Below are 23,853 nucleotides of genomic sequence, written 5' to 3'. Positions count from 1 at the left end.
GGTAATTGCTTGTTTTTAGTACCCGGGTCAAGTCGAGTTTGGAGTTTGGAGTTATAGATCAGCATCAGGACGTATGTTCGATACTGGATCTTACGAGTAAAGGTTTGAATTTGTTGTGCCTTGATAGCATTTACTCCATATTGAACTGATTTTAGATCTAACATTAAAAAAGCGGCGCCTGACAATTAAAAAACTATGAAAATACATTTTAAGAGTTACAATTTATTTTGTAATTTTTATAATCCTTGGTAAATTATTCGGTGGTAATTTTAATTAAAAACGGGCAACACCGGACGGAGTAGCATTTGTCACGACGAACGAACGTCAAGTCATCCCATTCTCTTGTTGACGGCGGTCGCACGCGGTCGTCATACATAAATCCATTAGCTCATAAATCACTAATTATAGCTGTAATCCCTGATTGCTTAATATAAGTATTTTAACCGTCTGTATAATTAAGCTAAGGGAAGGGGGAGAGCGAACTTAAAATCTTTCCGGCCCCAATTGTCAACCTCACCAGCACGCGCGGATAATCATCCGCGGCGGTATGTTCGTGTTACCGCGGTCCTCCTGCTAGATAACGGACGAGGCAATGGCGACAGAGTAGTGGCGTTATAACCATAATCCTGGCCAGTGGTCAGAAGAGGCCTCAGAGGCCTTGGGGTTCAAATAACCTCAAAAAGTCTGGTGCTGAAAGCAAGGGGAAACCACTGCTACAACTTTCCCAAGCAAATCGTCATGGAAGTAAAAAATATGGAATCACGATTGCCATGCGAACCGCCTGGCGACCGGCGCTGCATCGCTTCCGGGGCGAAGCCCCTTCCAACACTACATGACGATCACGACCACTCTGCCAAGAGTGACACGATTGAGAAGAATAATTAAGCTAGTGTAAAGTCAATACTAGAGTCTACATATTTCAAGGTTGCCTGAGGTTCTACGTCTACCCTGAATTCTTCTGCTGAGGAGTTCACGAGTCAACAATTAGAAGCGAGGTCCCGTCCTCCCGACACCTATACCTGACATTGATTGGCCACCAAGAGTAAAGACTTATGAACAAAAATGCCATAAGCCGGTTGAGAGGAAATTGAGTCAATACAGCCAAACCACTATTACGATATACCGCAGGCGGGTACCAATTTTTCTAATGATATACGCACTCAACAAATGTTCACGATTGACTTCCACGGTGAAGGAATAACATCGTGTAATAAAAATCAAACCCGCAAGATTATAATTTGCGTAATCACTGGTGGTAGGACCACTTGTGAGTCTGCGCGGGTAAGTACCAACGCCCTGCCTATTTCTGCCGTGAAGCAGTAATGCGTTTCGGTTTCAAGGGTGGGGCAGCCGTTGTAACTGAGACCTTAGAACTTATATCTCGAGGTGTGTTGCGCATGCATTTACGTTGTAGATGTCTATGGGCTCCAGTAACCATTTAACATCAGGTGGGCTGTGAGCTCGTCCATCCATCTAAGCAATAAAAAAAAATATATATTTCGAAATAACTGCGAAGTACCAAATTTTAAAAATAGTTTTCCAAATTCATAATTACAGAACAATTTAGTGCTTATTTCAAAACACTAAAGTACATAATATTACTATGTAAGTAATTAAATGACAGAAAATAATACGTGCAATTTAATTTTCATAATTTTCTCTTTACCGTTCTGATATTAGAATTTAATTTCGTCTAATTTGTGAAACGAATAGCAAATAATTGAAATTTAGCGTGTCCGAAATCATTATTTGAATTAATTGGCGGTCAATTTCGATGATTGCAACTTTGTAATTTAGTTCGGGCCATTATAGCCCTTATGGAATTGATGTAAAATTAAAATGGATTTCATTTACCATATTTTATTGATATTAGTATTTTAGTTTTCAGAGGTATTCCAGTATTAAGGCCTTTTTTTCTTTTTAAATTCTAAAATTAGATTTTAAATGCTTAATAATTATACTATATTCTAAACTAGCGACCCGCCCTCGCTTCGCTTCATTAAATTTTATTATTGATTGCTGAGTCCCGCGATGTTACCCGCGGTTATTATCGTACCGTGGGTGACGCCGCAAGGCGAAGCTAGTCTAAAAAAAGTGAGTTACCTAAGTCTAAGTAAGCCTGAGTTACTCCTTATATCATCAGCTACCTATCAGTGAAAGTCCCGTCAAAATCGGTCCAACCGTTCCAGAGATTAGCCGGAACAAACAGGCAGACAGACAAAAATTGTAAAAAATGTTATTTTGGTGTATGTACAGTATATATATTCATATGCATGTAGTAAAAAGCGGCTATTTCAATGTTACAAACAGGCACACCAATTTTATTTATATGTATAGAAGATAATATGAACAGCTTGTATGCAACTTCAAATAAACGCGAAAATAGTGTAGATGGTCTAGATAGAAAATTTCTTTGTGGGATTCAATCTATTCTAGAAGTTAGATCCTAGAAAATTATTCCTAAGTCAAATATTTAAATAAACCTAACTCTATAATAATTCGAATTGTTTCATATGAAATATTGAAATCGTCGATATCCGACCTTACGCCTCTAATGTGGGAATGCTTACATCGGAGGCCATTAATCATAAGCGCTTTGAGAACTTTATTACAATAACATGATAAATATAAGAAGTTTTTTATTATTTAAACGCCAAACTTAAGTATTGTTATCGTAAATGTGAAGTAAAAGTTTGGCAAGAAGGAAATGCCTTTTGAATATGAGGCACGGGGGTTCAGATCTGACTACAATCTTTGTTGTTCGACCATATTGCCTATTTTTGCCGCGAAGGTTTCCAAGCAAAGGTATAAGATACTCGTTATGCCAAAGCATTTGAGGTTTCGACCTCAAGTCTAGGTAGCAGTATTTATATTGTAATTGTTCATCATAATATCCTGTCTTTGGAAATGTCACACGACTGCCTTCCTTAATTGATTCTATGACATATCGCTTTGTTCAAGCTCTATGTCACTGACAATGTCATTACCAAGAAACTTACTGATGGTAGGACCTCTTGTGAGTCCGCACGGGTAGGTACCAACACCCCGCCTATTTCTGCCGTGAAGCAGTAATGCGTTTCGGTTTGAACGGTGGGGCAGCCGTTGTAACTATTACTGAGATCTTGGACCTTATATCTCAAGGTAGTTGGCGCATTTACGTTGTAGATGTCTATGTGCTCCAGTAACAACTTAAATTCAGGTGGGCTGTGAGCTCGTCCACCCATCTAAGCAATAAAAAATAAAAAAAATCTTTACAAAAAATATTTTAAACTCCAAGAGCTCCCCAGGGCTGGAGGAGAATGTACCAGCATTCCTGAATTAACGCTAATTATGCAAAAGGCAGTAAATAGTGTTTTCTTGGCATCGCACCAGACTTTGCTGCCAAATGTGTTAGTAAAATGCAGTGTCCACTACAGAGCTGGGAGATAAGCTATCTTTATGAGGAATAGACTGATGCTGTACCTTTGTTCACCACTTGGTAAACTGCATTAGGTAATGATAAAGATTTTTAACGCGAAACAGTGAATTTTAAATGTATGACACTTATGCTGTTTGATTTAAGGATTATGCATTTATATTGTCATAAAAAGTCACGGTAAACTTAAACCAGCGACCTCAAAGTCAGGAGGTCACATGATACTGCTTGACTACACTGCCAAGACATAAAGAAACTCACAATCCAATCAGCATTCAAACAAAAACCGGACCAAAACCCTGAACTTGGACTATCAAAAGAAAACTTTCCACAACTAATCCATTTGCATGCGAGTTAGGTATGTTAGAATGATTACTACCCCATCAATATAAGGGCGGGAACGTCAAAGTTTCTAACCCTCGTCAGTTGAACGTATAATAATATGTCAAATGGACTTTATGAGTTACGTGAAGTTTCCCGGGCTGGCAATGGTTCAACCCAGGCCGCCTTGAATTCTTCTACAAATGTGGGTAGTTTTAAAATATCTCAGTTCTTGTTTATTGTATGTGGATCCTCCTATTATTTCACCGGCTCTCGCCCTGTATATCTAATTCCAAATCCTTGAAGACCATTTAGATAACATGTATATTTAAATATCAGGGTTCACAGGGTAGGAACCATTGATACCAAAAAGAGAGTCATCATACTGTTATGTTGAACATTCAGTTGCATTCAATCATCACTATCGTGGTCTTTAGACCGATGCAGGATAACTTCTTTTTTTACAGCTTTACAGGACGAGCTCACTGCCCACCTAGTGTTAATTGGCAACTGGAGCCCATAGACATCTACAATGTAAATGCGCCACCCACCTTGAGATATAAGTTCTAAGTATAGTTACAACGGCTGCCACATCCTTCAAACCGAAACGCATTACTGCTTCACGGTAGAAATAAGCAGGGTGGTGGTACCTACCCGTGCAGACTCACAAGAGATCCTACCTACCTTGATTTTTATTACACGATTATTTTATTTATTGCTTTGATGAGTGAACGAGTTCACTTCGCAGCTAGTGTACTGCTACCAGAGCCCCTAGTCTCGACCCTCAATCTGAACCTCTTGGCTGCATTGCGGCAGAAATGGGCGGGATTGTGATATTTCTTTTCCTACCTATGCTGATAGCCTTGAGAGGCTATTTCAGCTTCACCCTAACGTTAGTAGGTGAGCTCGCGGGGCTCAACCGGAGAGTTGCTAACACTGACCCTAGCAAGAGCAGTGCTTCGCAGAATCTACCACCGGATCGGAAACGCGACCCACTGAGAAGATCCGGCGAGAAACTCAGTGGGCTGTGTCTATGGGTTAGTTCGCTCGTCGAGCCCTTCGTCGCAAGCGACGGGTTCGACGAGGACGGTGACCGGTGCTTGTGGTGCCTAAAAGCACCGTTAATGGATCAGGAGGATCCGTAATGACGTGCTTTGGGCGACGTCGACGGTTTACCATTCGGTCTACTGGGTCGGGTATGTAATTTCCAGCGGCTACGATGAGAGGGTTCTCATGTCGTGCCGCCTTCTCAAAATGGCGCAGTGATGCCGACTGTAGATACTTACTAAGGGAGTCGAGCTCCAGGTCATCGTGGAGATCCACATTCCTAAGGAACCATGGTGCTCCGACGGCTATCCTGCAGAATCGTGATTGAATAACCTGAAGGGATTTCAAGTGGGTGCGGGCTGAGTGAGCGAACACTACGCTTGCATACGTCATGACGGGGCGTATACAAGTTTTGTAGAGAGTTACCTTATTGCGGAGGGACAGTTTGCTTCGACTACAAAGCATTGGATAGAGTCGTCCTAGAATAAACGCGGCGCGGTCGCGTACCGTTTTTATATGGGGACGGAATGTCATCCCTCTGTCGAGGGTGACGCCTAGATATTTGACCTTCGAGACCCACGGTATGGGCTGGCCAAAGAGAGTGATGGGACTAACGGCGGAGGTGTTTGCGCGCCTACTACGGAGTGGGATGCTCGAAGTGATGTTCGGAGGGCGACCCCTTTTGAAGAGCACCGCTGCGCTTTTCGTGGGGTTGATGTCTATTCGCCACTTCCGGAACCACTGTCCCATGGTGGCTACTGCGATCTGGAGTCGCCGATGAAGCAGCGACATCTTCCTACACGAGTAGTAGATAGCCGTGTCATCGGCGAAGAGCGCTAGATGGGTCTCCGGAGACCGGGGTATATCATTGATATACAAACTAAATAATAACGGGGAGAGCGCGGAGCCTTGCGGGACTCCGGCAGTCAGTTGACGGGGACGAGAACGAGTTCCCTCTACTCGATATCGAAACGAACGGTTCGACAAGAAGTCTCGTATGATGAGCACGAGTCTGTCTGGCACTCCCATGTTGTACAGTTTGTAAATTAAACCGTTGTGCCAGACTTTGTCGAACGCCTTCGCGATGTCGAAGAAGAGGGCGCCGGTCGGGATTTGTTTACGCCTATTTAGTCCTATCAGAATGTGCTCCGTGAGGCGGTGCACTTGTTGTACGCACGAGTGTTTAGAGCGGAATCCGAACTGTTCGTCTATGAGAATTTTGTTCGCGGTAACAAAATCCCAGAGGCGTTTCCTAAGGAGCCGTTCGTAAATTTTTCCTATCGTCGAGAGGAGACTAATCGGACGGTAACTAGAAGTTTCGTTTGTCGGTTTGCCCGGCTTATGTATACCGATAACGTTCGCTTCTTTCCACACCGCGGGAAAGATGCAGTGCGTCATAGCGGCATTTAAAATTGTAGCCAACATTGCTATCAGTTGGACTGGCAAGAGTTTTAGCGCGCGGTTATGGATGCCGTCGGAGCCGGGTGCCTTCCTAGGTTGGAGGTTGTGGATCGCGTCTCTAACTTCGTCAGTAGTAATGGGGGGTAACGCGTCCGAGGGCGGCAGGGAAGCTCTGCGCTCGACCTCCCTGTCGACTAACTCGGTGTGTTCGGGGTCCGCGTGTTGAGTGCTGGTGGTGCACTGTTCTTGCAGTGCATCGGCCAGCAGCTCAGCCTTGTCATCGTCATCGAATGCCGGTGGTTGGCCTGAAGGGCGTACGAGGGGAGGCATAGTAGCGGTAGTTTCGGATTTGAGAGTCCTAGCTAGTCGCCAGTATGCTTGGTGGGAGGGCGCGAGTTGTTCTAAATAACTATGCCAATTATCGTTACGCGCGTCGCTTAAGCGGGAGTGGACTTCGCGTTGTAGACGACGCATCTGAATCCGGTTTGAAGGCGTGGGAAGACGATCGTAGGCCCGGATTGCCGCGTTCCTAACTCTTAAGAGATTCCTAAGATCGGGGGACAGTCTGATGCGGTGGAAGCTGTCCTCCACATCGACTTCTTTTGAAGATCTAATGATCGCGGAAGAGATGTGATCGGTAATGATGTTTATGGATTCGACGGTGTCCTCGGGGGATGGATTCGAATCCGGGCCGTAAGGGAGGATTGGCGGAGCGGCGTCGGCTAGGCACGTGCCCAGCTTATTCCAATCCACCATGGTCCTCGTAACAGTGACTGGGTTGTGAGGGCGACCGAGCTGCATAACGACAGGTCGGTGGTCTGAGTCGAGCTCTGACATTGCTTCGATGGAACGCAAGCGCAGAGTTACGTTCCTAAGCAATGCCAGGTCTATAGTGCTCGGACGGAGCGCGATGTTATACGGATAATATGTTGGAGTTGGGGGACCGACTATTTCAAAGGTGAGGTCGTCTATAAACGCGTCGAGACGCCTACCGTTAACGTTTGTACGATGGCAGTTCCACCTAGTGTGGTGGCAATTTAAATCGCCTGCCAGGATGACGGAGTCTCCCATGCCGAACAGTGACTCGATGTCACTGCTCAGGAGGGGCTTGTCCGGGGGGAGATAAACGGATGCGATGACGATCGGCTGGTGTCCCGTCAGCGAGATACGGCACACTGACGCCTCGATATGTGAGAGCGAGGGAGTATCGAGAGGGACAACGTGCAGGGCCCGCCTATAGTAAATGGCAGTCCCGCCTTTGGAGGCGGTGAGTCTGTCATTCCTAACCATGACGTAATTCGCGACTTTCGGGTCGCGACGCGAGGGCTTCAGACAGGTTTCCTGCACTAATAGAATATCTACAAGATTATCGCGGAGGAATTCAAAAATTTGATCGCGTTGCCGCGCGAGTCCGTTAGCATTATAGAATGCTAACGTAAGGGAATACGGTTTTTCTCTACCTTTTTGCGCCATTGGTTACCGGTAAAGATTTTTATAACGTACGCGACACGGACTCGTAGACGTCCATGTGATCGAATGCGGCCGCGAGCCGCTGTTCGGGGGTTACCGACCTACGTATCGCGTCTGCGAACGATCGCAGACGGTCGAAGTTCACCGCAGTGACGAAGTCACGGACGAGCGCGAAGTCGTTGACGGCAGAGGGTTGCGGGGGACGGAACGCGGGCGCGGGGCGAGGTGCGAGCAGGGGCTGGGGCGCGGGGCGTGTCACGAGCGGGGGCGGGGGTGCGGTTTCCGTTCCCGCCTTCGTATACGGCAGCGGCTTTTTCCACGCCGAGACCGTGGGAACTGCAGCCGGCACGAAGGCGGGTTTCGGCACTGAAGGTGCCGAAGTCTTTGGGCCGACGGTTCGCGGAGCTGGGTGGGTTGGGCGTTTTCGCGGAGCCCTGGGACATCCACGGTAGTTCGCGGGGTGCCCTTGCTTAAGGCATAGGACACAGCTGGGAGGTTCGGTCGCGGTTTCCCTATCTCTAACGCAATCTATCGTAGCGTGATCGCCGAGGCATTTCACGCAGCGGGGGCGCGCGTGGCAATTACGCGCCGAGTGGCCATAGAGTTGGCACCTGTAGCACTGCCCGGGAGTGCCACGCTTATGGGGGGCTTCGATCGAGATCCCGGATAGGCCGCAAATTGTCGTGAGACATGCGATCTTCTTTTTGGCCTCCGGGGTGGGTTCTAGAGCTACCAGGATCATGTTGTAGGGCTGCTTGCCCCGCCCACTGTGCATCCGGTGCACACTAACTAACGGGAGGGACTGAGCGGTCAGATCCTCCTTTATGTAATCGATGTCTAACTCCTTAGGGACTCCGCGTATCACTACGCGGAGCTCGCGGTCCTCCTGAAGAGCATAGGTGTGGAAACCTATGTTCTCCTTTCGGAGGTATGAAGAGAGGGCCCTATGGTCGCCCGGCGTTGCGACCTTTATCTGAATCCCATGCGCGACGTTACGCGCATGGGTGTAATTAATTTTGTTGGCCTGAAGGGCCTGAGACACGCGATTCCACGCTGTCTTCTCTTGAAGTATCAGCGGGGGCGGGGCAGCTACTTTAGGAGCGGGCGCGGGCTTGGGACGCGGCGGCGGGGTTACGCGGCGAGCGGAGTCAGACTCCGGTGTCACGACTACCTGCGGGCGGGAGGCGGTCGCGGATTTAGTTTGCTTCGTCGTGGAGCTCCGGGACTCCACGGCGCGAGAACGCTTTTTACCGCGCGTTACGGTTTGGAACCCATCCGAGGTTCCAGGCTGAGGGCTTGACGCGGATTCGAAATCCATCTCCGATTCGGTATCGGAGCCTGAACTCGAAACGATCGAGGTCGCGACGGACGAAGCGCGCGATGACGTAAACGACGCGGGCGCGGGGGTGGGGGTTGCGTTAGGCGCTATGTGAGCCGCATCGTCGGAACGTGCGCTCGAACTTAACGCGGCGGCGGGGGGCGCGCGGCGTGCCTCCGAGGCACGTTTGAAATACGCGGCGACGGACGCGGGGGGGGAGGGATTGCCACGAGAGGCCCTATATGCCTGATATTCGGCCCTAATTGTCGGGTACCTTTCCCGGAGGAACCCGACAAAATCACTGTCACTGACACTATCACAATCTTCTTTCATCTTCGGTCTTCTTGCCCAGGGGGGGCGGCCCCGGGACTTTTGTTGAACTCGCCGAAAGGCGAGGCCCCGGATAGGATTTGTAACCCCCCTGTGCTGCAGGACAGCAAGGAGCAGGGGGGGGGAATGCCTATGCCGTGAAAACGGCAATCGGCGGGGAAAAGGAAAGGAACCCGCTCGGGCTGTATAGTGCTACAGCAGGCAGAATCGCGAGCGGGGGTCTAATCTTGAAAAAGACTGTTGTTTTGGGAAGGGTTAGGAAATCGCTAGCCTGTGAGTGCCACAAGAAGCCTGATCGTAGCGATTGGTTGCCTTGAAAAAGACAGTTGGTATGAGGTGGGTATTCACGGTCACAACACTATCACGCACAAATGTGTATTCCGATGCGTAGGTCGCAAGCGACCAACGGATTGGAAGGCACGTTCACACACAACCGAGTCGTAAACGAGAATGGCGGGATTGTGATAGTCAACGGTGCGAACTTACAATACGCCTTACTACGCTCGCTGCGTTCCTCGACAGAAACTAGGTCAAGAAATCTTACAGCTTCCTTCTTTCAATTGATATCTCGTTTTTATTTTAATGAATTTATGTTTCGATAACTCCGTGAGTGGGACGCATCAGCTTCTCTCATTTGTAACATCGCGCGCGTTGTATACAAATGTCGTAAAGAACAAACTCAGGACGCGGTTAATAAAATAAATAATAGTTTAAAAAAAAACTAACAAAAAACTAAAAAAGCGTGGGGTGCATGGTATAAGTAGTTATAAATATTTTGTGAACAGATATGAGTAGAAGGGTTATTTTGATAATATCCTGAAAAGCATCCATTTTTCATTTTTAGTTGAATTTCAATTTTTTTCAATTTTTAATTTTTTCCATTTTTTTTAAATATTGAATTCTCATCGGTCCTTAATAAGTATACCAAATTTCGATTTCATCTGACATTTTGAAGGGGTTCAAAATCATGTTCAAAGATTCCGTTACAAACATACATACATACGTCTGGAGCTAATAAAAGCGTATAAAAAAATACATTCTTTCGAAAGAAAAATAATTCGCAATAATGTCTACATTTGTACTAACTCATCACGACGATAGTAATGTTGTAGATAATTTACTTTATCGAAGGACGCCCGGAGAGTTCTGTCTTTTGTCCAACTTCATCGAACCAAGGTAACTCGACTTTGTTAATTACTGATTTGTTTCGTCGTGAGAAAATCCGCACGACGCGTGCCGATTATGACGTACGCGCCTATTTGGATCCAAGTTTGGTTGCAAAAGATTGTGCCAAATACGACCAAAGCCATATCTCTAAAGCCAAACTGGTTACAATAAACCATTCCTTAAAATCTAAAGTACACGTTATACCACCAGTATTAGCATTTTCATTCAGTCGCATACACCTAACAGCACTGATTTCCATAGATTTTATAGAAATGAATACACTAGGTCAGCAGTTGGGGAACCGGGGTAAATTAAATGGAGTAAAATGAAATGTTGGGGGGTAAAAATGAAACTTTTGTGAGTAAAAAGTATATATTGAAGTAAAACATCTTTAGAATCGTTAAATTTTTAGTTATTGTTTTCTTTTCAAAATTATCATGGGGGCTATAATATGAAAGATGCTAAAAAGAAGCGATTTTGTTTTTTTTTTGTTCTTCGCCATGGGGTAATATCAACTTACACAAAAATATTTTGAGGTAATAATTAAAAAAGTTCCCCGACCGCTGCACTAGATGGTTGGACGAGTATGTAACCCATCTGAACGCATGAGTCCCGCTGAGTATGTTGAAAGATGAGGTTCCAGTCTCAATCACATACCGTAATAGTGTAGCTGCTTCAAAATCCAAACCAGAACGCGTGAGTTATTCGCGGCAGAACTCCTGACTAATGATGGTACCTACTTGTGCGGACTCATAATACAAAAATAGCAAGTATGTGGTTCAAATAGTAACCAAATAAATAATAAATATACTGTTATTTTTTATTTTTTTATTTATTTATTTATGTACACACAGAAAAGAAGACATAGTACAGATTAATAGGAAAATTATGTACAAAGGCACTGCTTATTTCTTTAAGAAATCTCTTCCAGCAGACCTGCGAGAGGATTATGAGAATAATAATTAAAAGTGATGAGTGTGTGTGTAAAACAGCTAAAATAACAAATACAACATGAGAATTTTTCGAATTTAGATTCAACGGTGGGTTTGCGAGAACAATGAGTAATACTGTAGGTAGGAAAAAACGACGAGAAAATGGAATTAGTAACGAAATTAAATAATCTGATTACGTCAGGACCCGCGGGACCGGTTCACTCCCAAATTAAATAAAACATCTCCAAGTTATCTAAGATTTTTTTATTTACACTTTCCATTAGCGATTTCTACTTTAATTAGACGTTGACGATCCGTCTTGCCGTTTCATCAATCGGCGGTGGCGGCACAGAATTGCTTAAATCGAATGATGTGTTCAGAAAACCAATTGGTTTTGTGAAAAAAAATAACTTAAGTGTTATTGAAAAAAACTCTCTCTGTCTCTTTCAGTGCAGCAGAGATTCACAGAGCTCAGCAGATTCGTATAGAACACAGAAAATAAGTTTACCATTTCCTCGTGTGCGGGCTTAACGATTTTTTTCGATTAGTTTGACGAGTTTTAGCGTTAATAATAAAACTAGAATAAAGGCACTTTGTTTTACCAGCAAATTGTCAATAAGACATTGTTGTCTTATTGACAATACATTCATTTCTTTGTATAAAGAAAATTATTACATTTTCTTTATAAGAAGAAGAAAATTATTACATTTTCTTTATATATCTAAATCTTGATTCGTTATGGCCGAATTTCTATTGTACGGCGCATATTTGTTATGATATGTGCCTATGTTTACCTGACTTGGGAGTCAGGTTTACCTGACTTTTTTATTGCTTAATTCAAATTCAAAATCATTTATTTCAACTTGTTGTATAACACACTTGTTGAATGTCAAAATATAACTCTACCACCGGTTACAAAAAAGCTACAGTCCTGAGAAGAACCGGCGTAACAAACTCAGCGGGGACTTAGATGGGTGGCGAAACAAACTCAGCGGGGACTTAGATGGGTGGACGAGCTCACAGCCCACCTAGTGTTAAGAGGTTACTGGAGCCCATAGATATCTACAACGTAAATGGGCAACCCACTTTTTTGATATAAGTTCTAAGGTCTCAAGTATAGTTACGTTTCAAGTCTTTCATTTTAAATTAATAATGGCATACACAAAATTGTGGTCATCAATATTTCATACATATCTATATATTGATACGTGAAGCAAAAACTTTGTATCCCTTTTTACGAAAATTGCGCAGACGGAGGAGTATGAAATTTTCCACACTTATAGAGAATATAGAGAAGAAGTGCACAATGCTAATATTTTTTTAAATAATGCATAAAAGATACATTAAATCAAATAAAGAAAACATTACGCACACTACATACCATGTATTTGACGCACACACGCATGCATACTATTTATTGTCAAACTTTTGTTCTTGACGTCTGTTGTCAAATTGAGAAAAGATTAAATATTGTCTGTTTTTGTTAATATTTTTTATAGTGTAGTCTTGGCGAAATTTGTGATTATAGAAGTATAAAATACAATCTTAATAGTGTATAAACTTACAATTCCAATTAATTATAGTCGAATTTCGACTACTGCGGGACCTCTAGTTTATTTTAAATATGTAGTGTTGTTAATTAAAACGCATCGAATGATCGGGAGATGCGAGACAAATGAAAATGTTTAATTGGAACCTTTTGTCCGGGTAATGTGCATCGGCGCGCTGTAATTTCAATATAATTGGAAACATTCGGTGGCGCGATTATATTGTCCGGGATCGCATCATTGTTATGTGTGAATGTATCGTTAATTTTGCTAATTGTCGTGTTAATTAATTGGAAGGGTATTTGAGAAATATGATTTAAAAATGGCGTAAATGCCGAACCACTAATATATGCGATTTTTATTTCTCTACCAGCTGACCCGGCAGACTACGTAGTGCCTCAATCGATATATAAAAGACTTAAGCTTTTGTATAAAATAAACTTAAAACAAACAAAAGGAATCCGTCCGACGGGGGACACATTAAAGGAAAAAGAAATTTGTTATTTTCATTTAATTCCGAGCTTTTTCATATTTATCTACATTTTAAACCTTCTCTGGACTTCCACAAATAATTCAAGACCAAAATTAGCCAAATCGGTCCAGCCGTTCTCGAGTTTTAGCGAGACTAACGAACAGCAATTCATTTTTATATATATATAGATTTACATTGTGATATTAACTTAACACCAGACGAGCACTGAGCTAGCTTACCTGTCAACGAAAAAAAAATCGCATCGCCTGCCTTATTTTAAGTGTCAAATTGAAATGTGTTTTTATTTGTACTAGTGGTCCCCCAGTAGTCGAAATTCGACTATAATTAATTGGAATTGTAAGTTTGTACATATGGGCGCAAATGCCACTGTTGGCAATAATTAACTTAATAATATATAGTTTAGTTTATTCTATGTTAATATTTATTTATTATTAGCAACAAAACTGTTATTCTACCATATTTAATTATTAGCAGACACTGTTTTGTTGTGAAAATGTTCAGAATATGTTTAATGTTTATATTATTGTTTAAAAACACAAATGACTATAAATGATTAAATATGAATAAAGCATAAATATTAATAATAATTTATATTATAATTAACAGTACTAATAATTTAATTAAGTATTGTAATTGTTATGCAATGATGTTGTTGGCGCCATCTATTATTAGGCTGGATAATAACAATGTTAGTTAATATTAATTAAAAGTAATTAATGTAAAATAAATTAAATGTGAGTCATGTAAAATCACTAAAATATGTATTTTGAATATTAAGCTATGTTTTGTGAATTGTTTCGCAGTAATTACATTTGTTTGTATAAAAGAAGTTGTAGTTGCTATAACCAACACAAAATGGCTAATTGTGTAAAAACCACTGAATAACTCAGGCGTGGCTTTTTGTTGTAAACAAGTAATGTTAAAGTTTTATAGAATTGTATTGTATTTTCATTGTAAAAGAACTTATGTGTGTAAATCCTGGTGTAACGCCGACATACACTATTATGATTGTATTTTATACTTCTATAATCACAAATTTCGCCAAGACTACACTATAAAAAATATTAACAAAGACAAACAATATTTAATCTATTCTCAATGTGACCGAGGACGTCAAGAACAAAAGTTTGACAATAAATAGTATGCATGCGTGTGTGCGTCAAATACATGGTATGTAGTGTGTGTAATGTTTTCTTTATTGATTTAATGTATCTTTTATGCATTATTTTAAAAAAATATTAGCATTGTGCATTTCTTCTCTATATTCTCTATAAGTGTGGGAAATTTCATACTCCTCCGTCCGCGCAATTTTCGTAAAAAGGGATACAAAGTTTTTGCTTCACGTATTAATATATAGATAAAAACATAGTATCAAGAAGCACCAAGAATCGAACCTTGTACTAAATAACGCCGGGAATATAACGTCGCCTAACACCTGTTACGAAACGAATAGTGGCTAACTCCACAACTGTCGTATATTACAGTGCTAGAGTACCGTCAGACTATTAACAAGTTATTTTAATTTAATTCTGTACTATAAAAAAAAGTTTTTTTTTTAAGCGAATAAATACGCTTTCAATTAGTCGGGAAATAGGGGCTTAATTTTTTTTAACATAGTTTATTTGCCTGACTTGCTTTGTCTATTAGATATATTATATGTATGTGGAACGAAATTCAAGGTGGACATCTCTAAGACGTTGTTACGTGACATTGACGTGTAGCTTTAAAATTTCCACAATCTTCAAGACAAAAGGCAACAAAATATTTTTTAATCTAAAATTCTGATAAGAACAACCAGGTTTTTTATTTTGATTTGCTGTTCAGGCGTGCTTAATTGTTTTTAAGTTGCTTAAAAAATATTTATTATCAAAACAGATAAAATAACTATTGGTTTATAAATACCAGTAATAGATGGCGTTTAAAAACTTTTCTAAATACAATGAGCCTTGATAAAGCGAATTTTTAACAAAAGCTCATAAACTTATTGCCTACTAAATAAATTTGCAAATATTTTCTGTAGCGCGTATACAAGTTATACAACTAAATAATCAGCTGACGCTTGGAGGCTGCGGCTGGGGAGACACGGGATAGTCCTTCAGCTTACATTGTTGATTTACGAGGTACTAACTTACTAAAGAGGAAGAGTGAATGCTTTAAGACAGCTCTAAGACTTTAAGGAAAGACTTTAATACTAGTTTTTCAATTAAGACACAGCGAGTGTTGTTTGTTGTCTATAAAAAAAAAGATGTGTGTTGTCATGGGACACCGGATAGGAACTAAGTTCCTTATTATAAAAATATTAATTTTAAGTTCTATTCGAGATATAAAGAAAATAATTATTCGGTTATACATTTTTTATTATGATTTTTGTATGGATAAAAAAAACTACTTTACAAAGCTATCAACTTTATTTTATTCATAATGATTTAAAAAAATATATATAATAGAAATATGTTATTTTTTGTACGTTATTACAAAGTTAAGTCGTACACTGTGTGCATTACTAATAAAAATCTTACGTTACGGACGTTTTTGCCCGGTTAGGGTACCCCTCCGCATCGTCCCTTAAGGAACTTCGTTCGAAAAATATATTTTAAACGTCGAAGAAAGGTTTAGAACTAGTATCACGCGATAATTGAACCATTACATTAAAAATATATATTTTGTAAATTCAGTATTTGTAAAATTATAAAATTTTATTACGATTTGATGTATAGTTTTTGCTGTCGGTACCTCACTTGATTTATTCAAGGAGTTAGCTGTAAGTACACTCATTACTCAGGGTAAAAGTTTTTATGGTAGCTTCAATGACGCTTAGTCTCAGATTATTTTGACAGAGGACTAAAGCTTCCTGACTCTATATCAATCCTGCACCGGTTAATACGATGGTCCTGTTTGGGTTTGCCGCGAAACCATTCGTGTCTTATGGGGGACGTCAATTAACTTAGGGAGAAAAGAGATGTCTTACCAGAGGTAACACCCCGCTATGAACTCTGCGGTCCAGCACAAACCACAAGACGGAAGACTCAAGTAAATTGGTGCTGCAGCTTAGTAGTTGATATTGTTTGAATATTTCTAATTGAACAGGTAAAGGCCCTAGTATAACTGACCCTTGCTTGCTTGTACAGAACCGATCACAATACCTTTGGTTATTAATCGATATTATTCTTCTTCATATCTCGTATTGATATATAATCTCTATATATAAAAATGAATTGCTGTTCGTTAGTCTCGCTAAAACTCGAGAACGGCTGGACCGATTTGGCTAATTTTAGTTTTGAATTATTTGTGAAAGTCCAGAGAAGGTTTAAAAGGTGAGAAAATATAAAAAAGCTCGGAATTATATAAAAACAAACAATTTTGTTTTTCCTTTGATGTGTCCCCTTGATGTGTCTTTTATTTATCGATTGAGGCACTACGAAGTCTGCCGGGTCAGCTAGTTGATATAATATTTATTTAGCAAAATAATTATACCTATTATTTTCACAATTGCGTCAACGAAAACTCGACTTTCGGCCTTACTAGATAAATGTGAAATACCCGTCCTCCGAGGAAAAGGAAACCTCCTCAAGCTGCGTGCGTATATAGAACTATCCGTTTCAAAAGTCGGTTGAAAATCATTTTTAAAACACGCTATATATAACAAAGTGTACAGGTTGTCCATAATTCACGTTCGGCCTATAAAGGCTTCAGTGATTTGTGGATTCGCGACCGTAAGGGTGTATCACCCTATACCCCCTATAGTGAAACCATTGAGTATGTAAATAATTTAGATGTGGTATAAATCAACGACAGATACAGAATGTTCGGTAATGTCATTAGTGTTTATGATTGCTCAAAATCTCTTTTAATGAATTATTGAGACACAGTATCACATTTTAATTGGCGAATGTGAAAGGATGGGAACAAAAACCAGCTACATGACATCCCACGAATGACCTCGTACTCAATGGCATTTGAACTACACTGTACGCTTTTAACAATTACTAGAGGTCCCGCAGTAGTCTAAATTCGACTATAATTAATTGGAATTGTAAGTTTGTACACTATTATGATTATATATTATACTTCTATAATTACAAATTTCGCCAAGGCTACACTATAAAAAAAATATTAACAAAGACAAACAATATTTAATCTATTCTCAATTTGACAACGATGTCAAGAACAAAAGTTTGACAATAAATACATATAGTATGCATGCGTGTGTGCGTCAAATACATGGTATGTAGTGTGTGTAATGTTTTCTTTATTGATTTAATGTATCTTTTATGCATTATTTAAAAAAAATATTAGCATTGTGCACTTCTTCTCTATATTCTCTATAAGTGTAAAAAATTTCATACTCCTCCGTTCCCGCAATTTTCGTAAAAAGGGATTCAAAGTTTTAGCTTCACGTATTAATATATAGATTATAACCAGTCTAATCCAAATATTGTGACACGTCCTATATTTCTATATTCCTAAATTACTTTTTATGTAGAACACCAGCCCACCTGAGGCGTGGGATCTACGTAAATATTAGGCGTACGTGACGGAAACATATTATTATCTGAAATTTATACTAGGTATTATGAATGTTTATTTAGATTTGATATTAGTCAGATCCACAGAGTATTTGCGCCATGTAATATGTACATAATACTTTGTGACTCGTGGCTTTTTTTAATTATCAAAACAGATATTTCGGAAGATCTATAAATTCACGAAATTTTTTTATCAACGATTTGGCGTGAACTAGTATTCCCTGTACAACAGAAACTAGAAACTGATGATGAAATATGTATATATAGACCGAAAGAGAGACATAATTTTGGCAGAATGAGCAGAACATGTCTATGTCGGCTCATACCAGACTCGATTATCAGCGAAGATTACCTAATAACAAAAATATATCATTGAATATCGGTCGCGTATCTTACCTGTTATTCACAAATACTACGTTCTCTCCCTAGCGGTGGGTAATCCCCGCGGACTGTTCTGAATAACGCGAGGTCATTCTACTTTCGACAGTTGTGTTCAAAGTTCGATTGATGGGCTTAGTTCTTTTTTCTTTTGTAATTTATGTTTACTTTTGGCGTGGACGTCCACCTGCCGGGTCTGGCGAGAATTTGAAGTCGCGACGAGAATGCTGCCCTCTATAATAAGCGGAGATGCAGATGACTTATCCTGAAGACATCATGTTGAAAAGAATGTTTACTGGAATAGATAAGTAGACGAATAATGCTCTTCAGTTTGGAGTTAAGCGGTTGTCGGGGCCAATAATGCTCTGTGTGCTTAGTGCGAGTTTTTTAACGTTTTCGATAGCGTAAAAGTTAGCTCATATTTGTATGGAATGGGATCGTTTGCGTACGTTTGCCGCTCGGGGCACTGTTCCATCTCCATACAAAATCGAGTTAACTTTTACGCTATCGAGAACGTTAAGAAACTCGTACTAAGCACACTGATCTTTGAAGTCGTCGTGGCCTAAGCGATAAGACATCCGGTGCATTCGTGTTGAAGCGATGCACCGGTGTTCGAATCTCAGGCGGGTACCAATTTTTCTAATGAAATACGTACTCAACAAATGTTCACGATTGACTTCCACGGTGAAGGAATAACATCGTGTAAAAAGAATCAAACCCGCAAAATTGTAATTTGCGTAATTACTGGTGGTAGGACCTCTTGTGAGTCCGCGCGGATAGGAACCACCACCCTGCCTATTTCTGCCGTGAAGCAGTAATGCGTTTCGGTTTGAAGGGTGGGGCAGCCGTTGTAACTATACTGAGACCCTTAGAACTTATATCTCAAGGTGGGTGGCGCATTTACGTTGTAGATGTCTATGGGCTCCAGTAACCACTTAACACCAGGTGGACTGTGAGCTCGTCCACCCATCTAAGCAACAAAAAAAAAAAAAACATGGGTTCCATCACGTTTCCCTCAGATATCTAAATCGCAGTAGTGTTGTAACACAGATGTCTTATTATTTAGACCAAAACTTGAGACAAATTCACGCAGTTACAGGTAGGATGGTGGTATGCCAACGTGTTTTTTTGTGTCACTTCCAGCATCTGTTTCCATTTGAAGCATTCTGCAAAAAATAGTAAGTCCATTGAACCAGAAAAAACATGTTTCAATTTATATGGCTTCGGTTATCGAATTACATTGACTACCTGTTTAAATTGAGACATCGCTAGAAGATACTGTGATTAACCTTTTTGAAAATAAAAGGGGTTTGTTTTTTGAGGAGTATTTTTTGAAAACCGAACTCAAATTATGTAACGAAGTCTTTCAACACTATTTTCATCAACTTCAAACCACCCTATTAACTTGAATAATTTCCCTTTAACCGAAAATTATGACCACTACGATCATTAGGCTTTACAAAAAAATCTTAATTAGGCTTGTTTCGACGGCGAGCGCTTAGCTAACAATTTTGTAGTTTTCAATTTTTTTTAATTTTTTTAAATATTTAATTGATTAGTATTTTATAGTTTCAAAACAAGTTTTTTCAGTAGCTGAATGGACTATCTATCTCAAAGCTATTTAATATTTTTAAGCTATTGCATAGTTTCTATCGCGGGCCTTGAGCGCGGCGACTGAATCAAGAAATTCCGGAACGAAAATAACCTGACACCCCCACTACGCCTACTATGTAGCTCGCGTTCAACATATTCACACGTTGCGCTGGTGTAGTGTTTGTGAATAAGCGCGCGGCGTGACGTCGCACTGCATGAGCATCATGAAAAGTCTGCCCATCTCTCTCTCGCGCGGTCTAGCTTATGAGTGTGAAGGGGACAGTTGATGTTTTTCTTTTGTTAATTAGGGTGGTCTTATTTTTATTATTGTTTTAATATTAAATTATTATTGTCTAATTGTAATTACATAAATTGATAAAAAATGCTTTGCAATAGCTTTACCGCGGCAGTCTCCGAGTGCCACATGTCTTTTTTTATCATAAAATCGTGATTCTGAACTGGAGGGCTTGGAGAATTGTTTGTGATGATCCATATCTGATCTGATGATGCTGGCCCCTACTACTGGGAACCACTTCAGCCGCGCTCTGTACTTTTAAAACATAATATATTTATTGTATCGCAGCCGTGATTGCATAGCATTCTGCTTTGCAACAAATTTATCACCACACCTTTAGCATTTCTTGAAGCGAGGCTTGAAACGCTTCCTAAGTAGTTGGCAGCGGTTCAACTGCTTGCTCCATCAATCTGGCTTCACGCTGGCCTGCCTACAAAGACAATAAAAAACTTATCGACTATGCTAAAAATACTACTTAGGTACCTAATGTGAGAGGTGCTGGAGAAGAATGCTCCGGATACCTTGGACAGCGAAGAGAAGCAATCTGTCTATCTTAGACCAACCGCATATCAAGAGAAGAGTGTCCAGACTCCGCCTTCCACGCGCACTCGAGTACTTCGGTCATATTGCTCGGAAAACACCGGACAGCTAGAGAGACTATTCGTGACAAGGAAGATCGAAAGAAAGAGACCGTGCGGGCGCAGTCCGACAAGGTGGTTCGAGCAAATCCGCACCACACCGACATTACAAGGAGTAAAAGCATGTCAAAGTATAATGGTCACGACCCTCAGCAGCGAGGAAACGACGCGAGGGGGAGGACCTGATGTGAAGTAGTGGACATATCCTCTAAGCATCACATTGTTAAGACATGAGTTCAAGGTCGCAGTTATATTTTACAAAGGATGTTCCACCCTTCAAGCTGGAATGCATTACTGCGTCGCAGCAGAAATAGGCAGGGTGGTGGTACCTACCCCTGCGGGGTCACGAAACACCCTCTCACCATTAGCATCCGATCACTATTCAACTTTGCGTTTTACTAAATATGAAGACGCGACGCCAGCCATGCGTGTAGAAACTTGATATTAATATACAGTACCGTGGGAAAAGGAGTGAGTATGTAGCGTATCATTACGGTTGAGTACTTCGGAGGTAGCCAGGGTTATTGGAAACTTTTTTTTATTTCATAACAAAGGGGAATGGAATCATTAAAAACCCTCCATAAAAACTTCTAAGTATAAGTGCTATATCATTCTTCAAACGAAATTTTACGAGAGTCGTCTATGGCGATCAGAGGCTTGCTTTTGGTGATGTCCAAGAGATGACAACTAACTTACAAATGGGTCTTCCAAGGCAAAAATAGTCTTTTTTTTATAGCTGCGATGGGTGGACGAGCTCACAGCCCACCTGTGTTTAAGTTGTCACTGGAGCCCATAGACATCTACCACGTAAATGCACCGCTCACCTTCAGATATAAGTTCTAAGGTCTCAGTATAGTTACAACGGCTGCCCCACCCTTCAAACCGAAACGCATTACTGATTGACGGCAGAAATAGGCAGGGTACCTACCCGTGCGGACTCACAAGAGGTCCTACCACCAGGAGTTATAATCATTTAAGCCTTGTTTAAAGCAAAGATAGATAAAAAGGCGAATAAGTTATTTTCTCTGGCGCTACTACTGTATTAAATAAGCGAAATAAAAAGCACGTCATCATGTTTGTCCGTCCGTGAATCCTTGTCGGTTACCCACTGTCGCACGTCCGTTTGGTTTCGAACTACTTTTTAGACCATACGATAGTTTAAGATACGATACGATGTTTTTGTGTCGTTACGATGACTGTGTAACAAAGATAAATTTGTGAATAGTCGAATTAAAATAGCCTTAAGAAGTATTGTAATCTTAATTAAACAAACAAACCAATACAGGAACTCTTGCGAAATACCATCATATTGCACCAGAAGTGAAATACAATGTTCTGAATTAATTAAGTTCCTTAGTATGACGTAAAAATATTTACACTGCAAAACAAACAAAATTAATATTGTCCTGTTAATGATACATTAGATTTAATCTAATTAGATAGTAACTTACATATGAGCGCGAGTGTGTTACGTGGTGTGTGGTGAACGATGTGTGTATGTGTATACATGTATATATATACACACAAGGTATTTAGATATCTGTTCAGTTCTTATAATTTTTCTGTATGCACCTGTTTTGAATTACAATTCGGATTGTTATATTAAATATTTTAACTTATAATTTCTATGGTTGTAATTTGATTTTGTACATAAATAAAGAAAAAAACAACAAATGTTTTCTAAAAATCGTATCGTATACTATAAATTCGCTGCCAAGGAGTGCCCATCCGAGCATAAATCCTGTTACCAACCGTCACTACACCCTTGACTATCGCGGACTATATTACTGTGCATAAATGTTGGGAGATAATAACATTGACGATAAGAACACACATTTTATTCAGTGAAATCGTAAAGCAATGCTCTATAACTTTTACACTCCTATTCACCATTGCTCTTAAACTACTTATCGTATCTTTAGATATCTTAAGCGAATACGTAATTTAATATATATTTGTAATTGTTGTATGCATGTTTGTTTATCCATAATAATATTGTGAACGATCAATGCACGATTGGCTTGAAATATAGTATGAAGTTTCAATATTTTTTTTATTGCTTAGATGGGTGGACGAGCTTACAGCCCAATTGGTGTTAAGTGGTTACTGGAGCCTATAGACATCTACAACGGTAATGCGCCAGCCACCTTGAGATATAAGTTCTAAGGTCTCAAGTATAGTTACAACGACTGCCCCGCCCTTCAAACCGAAACGCATTACTGCTTCACGGCAGAAATAGGCAGGGTGGTGGTACCTACCCGCGCGGACTCACAAGAGGTCCTACCACCAGTAAAATCATTCTGATCACATTAGATAAGGTGAAAGTGACTACCAACCAATACTTTTTTTATTACAATAACATACTTAGATAAGACTGAAACAGATGCACAATTTAAATAAAACTCTATCTTAACGACGAAGTTTCAAAACTCTCCCAAAACATGACATACGACCTTTCGTATCTGAATGCAAAACTTCTACAGAAAACGCTAAAATTACACTTCCCACAAATAAGTTGCAAGAAAAACTCTTCCTTATAGAAGATTTCATAATGTTTGATTTCTTTTGTAACTTAACATAAGACCTTTCACTTTTGAACTCAAACTTGAATGTTCAGACATGCGATAATAGTTTTAAAGGCGCTTTAATTAAAGATTACAATTGTATAAACGGTCTCGCGATAGACGAATGCAGAGGTTATCAAAATATAGATACGCTTCAAACATTTAACCGCCAAATTATTGGTTTGATTTTATTGGACCAAATCTGATATTTGGTTTAATTTCGCATTCGTTATTAATTTATTTATTACTAGCGGGCTCCGGCTTTTTGTAAATAATAATGTGTTCTACAAAGCCGTAGTACATTATTTTATTTTATCATCAATAGTTTTCGCGGGGCACGCGATGTAAAGAATATTTTAGGTAATTTTTTTACACCTTGGGTTACATTATTGGAGTTTCAGTAAGGATCCCTAATTAA

The 23,853-nt window shown here is 40.3% G+C and overlaps 1 protein-coding gene across 2 annotated transcripts in view; it reads left to right on the top strand.

The window, feature by feature from the left end:
• Window positions 1-23,853, top strand: part of LOC101737333 (hemicentin-1) — a 421,872-nt gene that overhangs the window by 96,498 nt on the left and 301,521 nt on the right. The gene's annotated exons all lie outside the window — the stretch shown is intronic.

The sequence above is a fragment of the Bombyx mori genome, chromosome 24, assembly GCF_030269925.1.
Source record: "Bombyx mori chromosome 24, ASM3026992v2".
Classification (NCBI taxonomy): Eukaryota; Metazoa; Arthropoda; class Insecta; order Lepidoptera; family Bombycidae; genus Bombyx; species Bombyx mori.
This window is presented reverse-complemented; position numbering and strand designations above follow the sequence as displayed.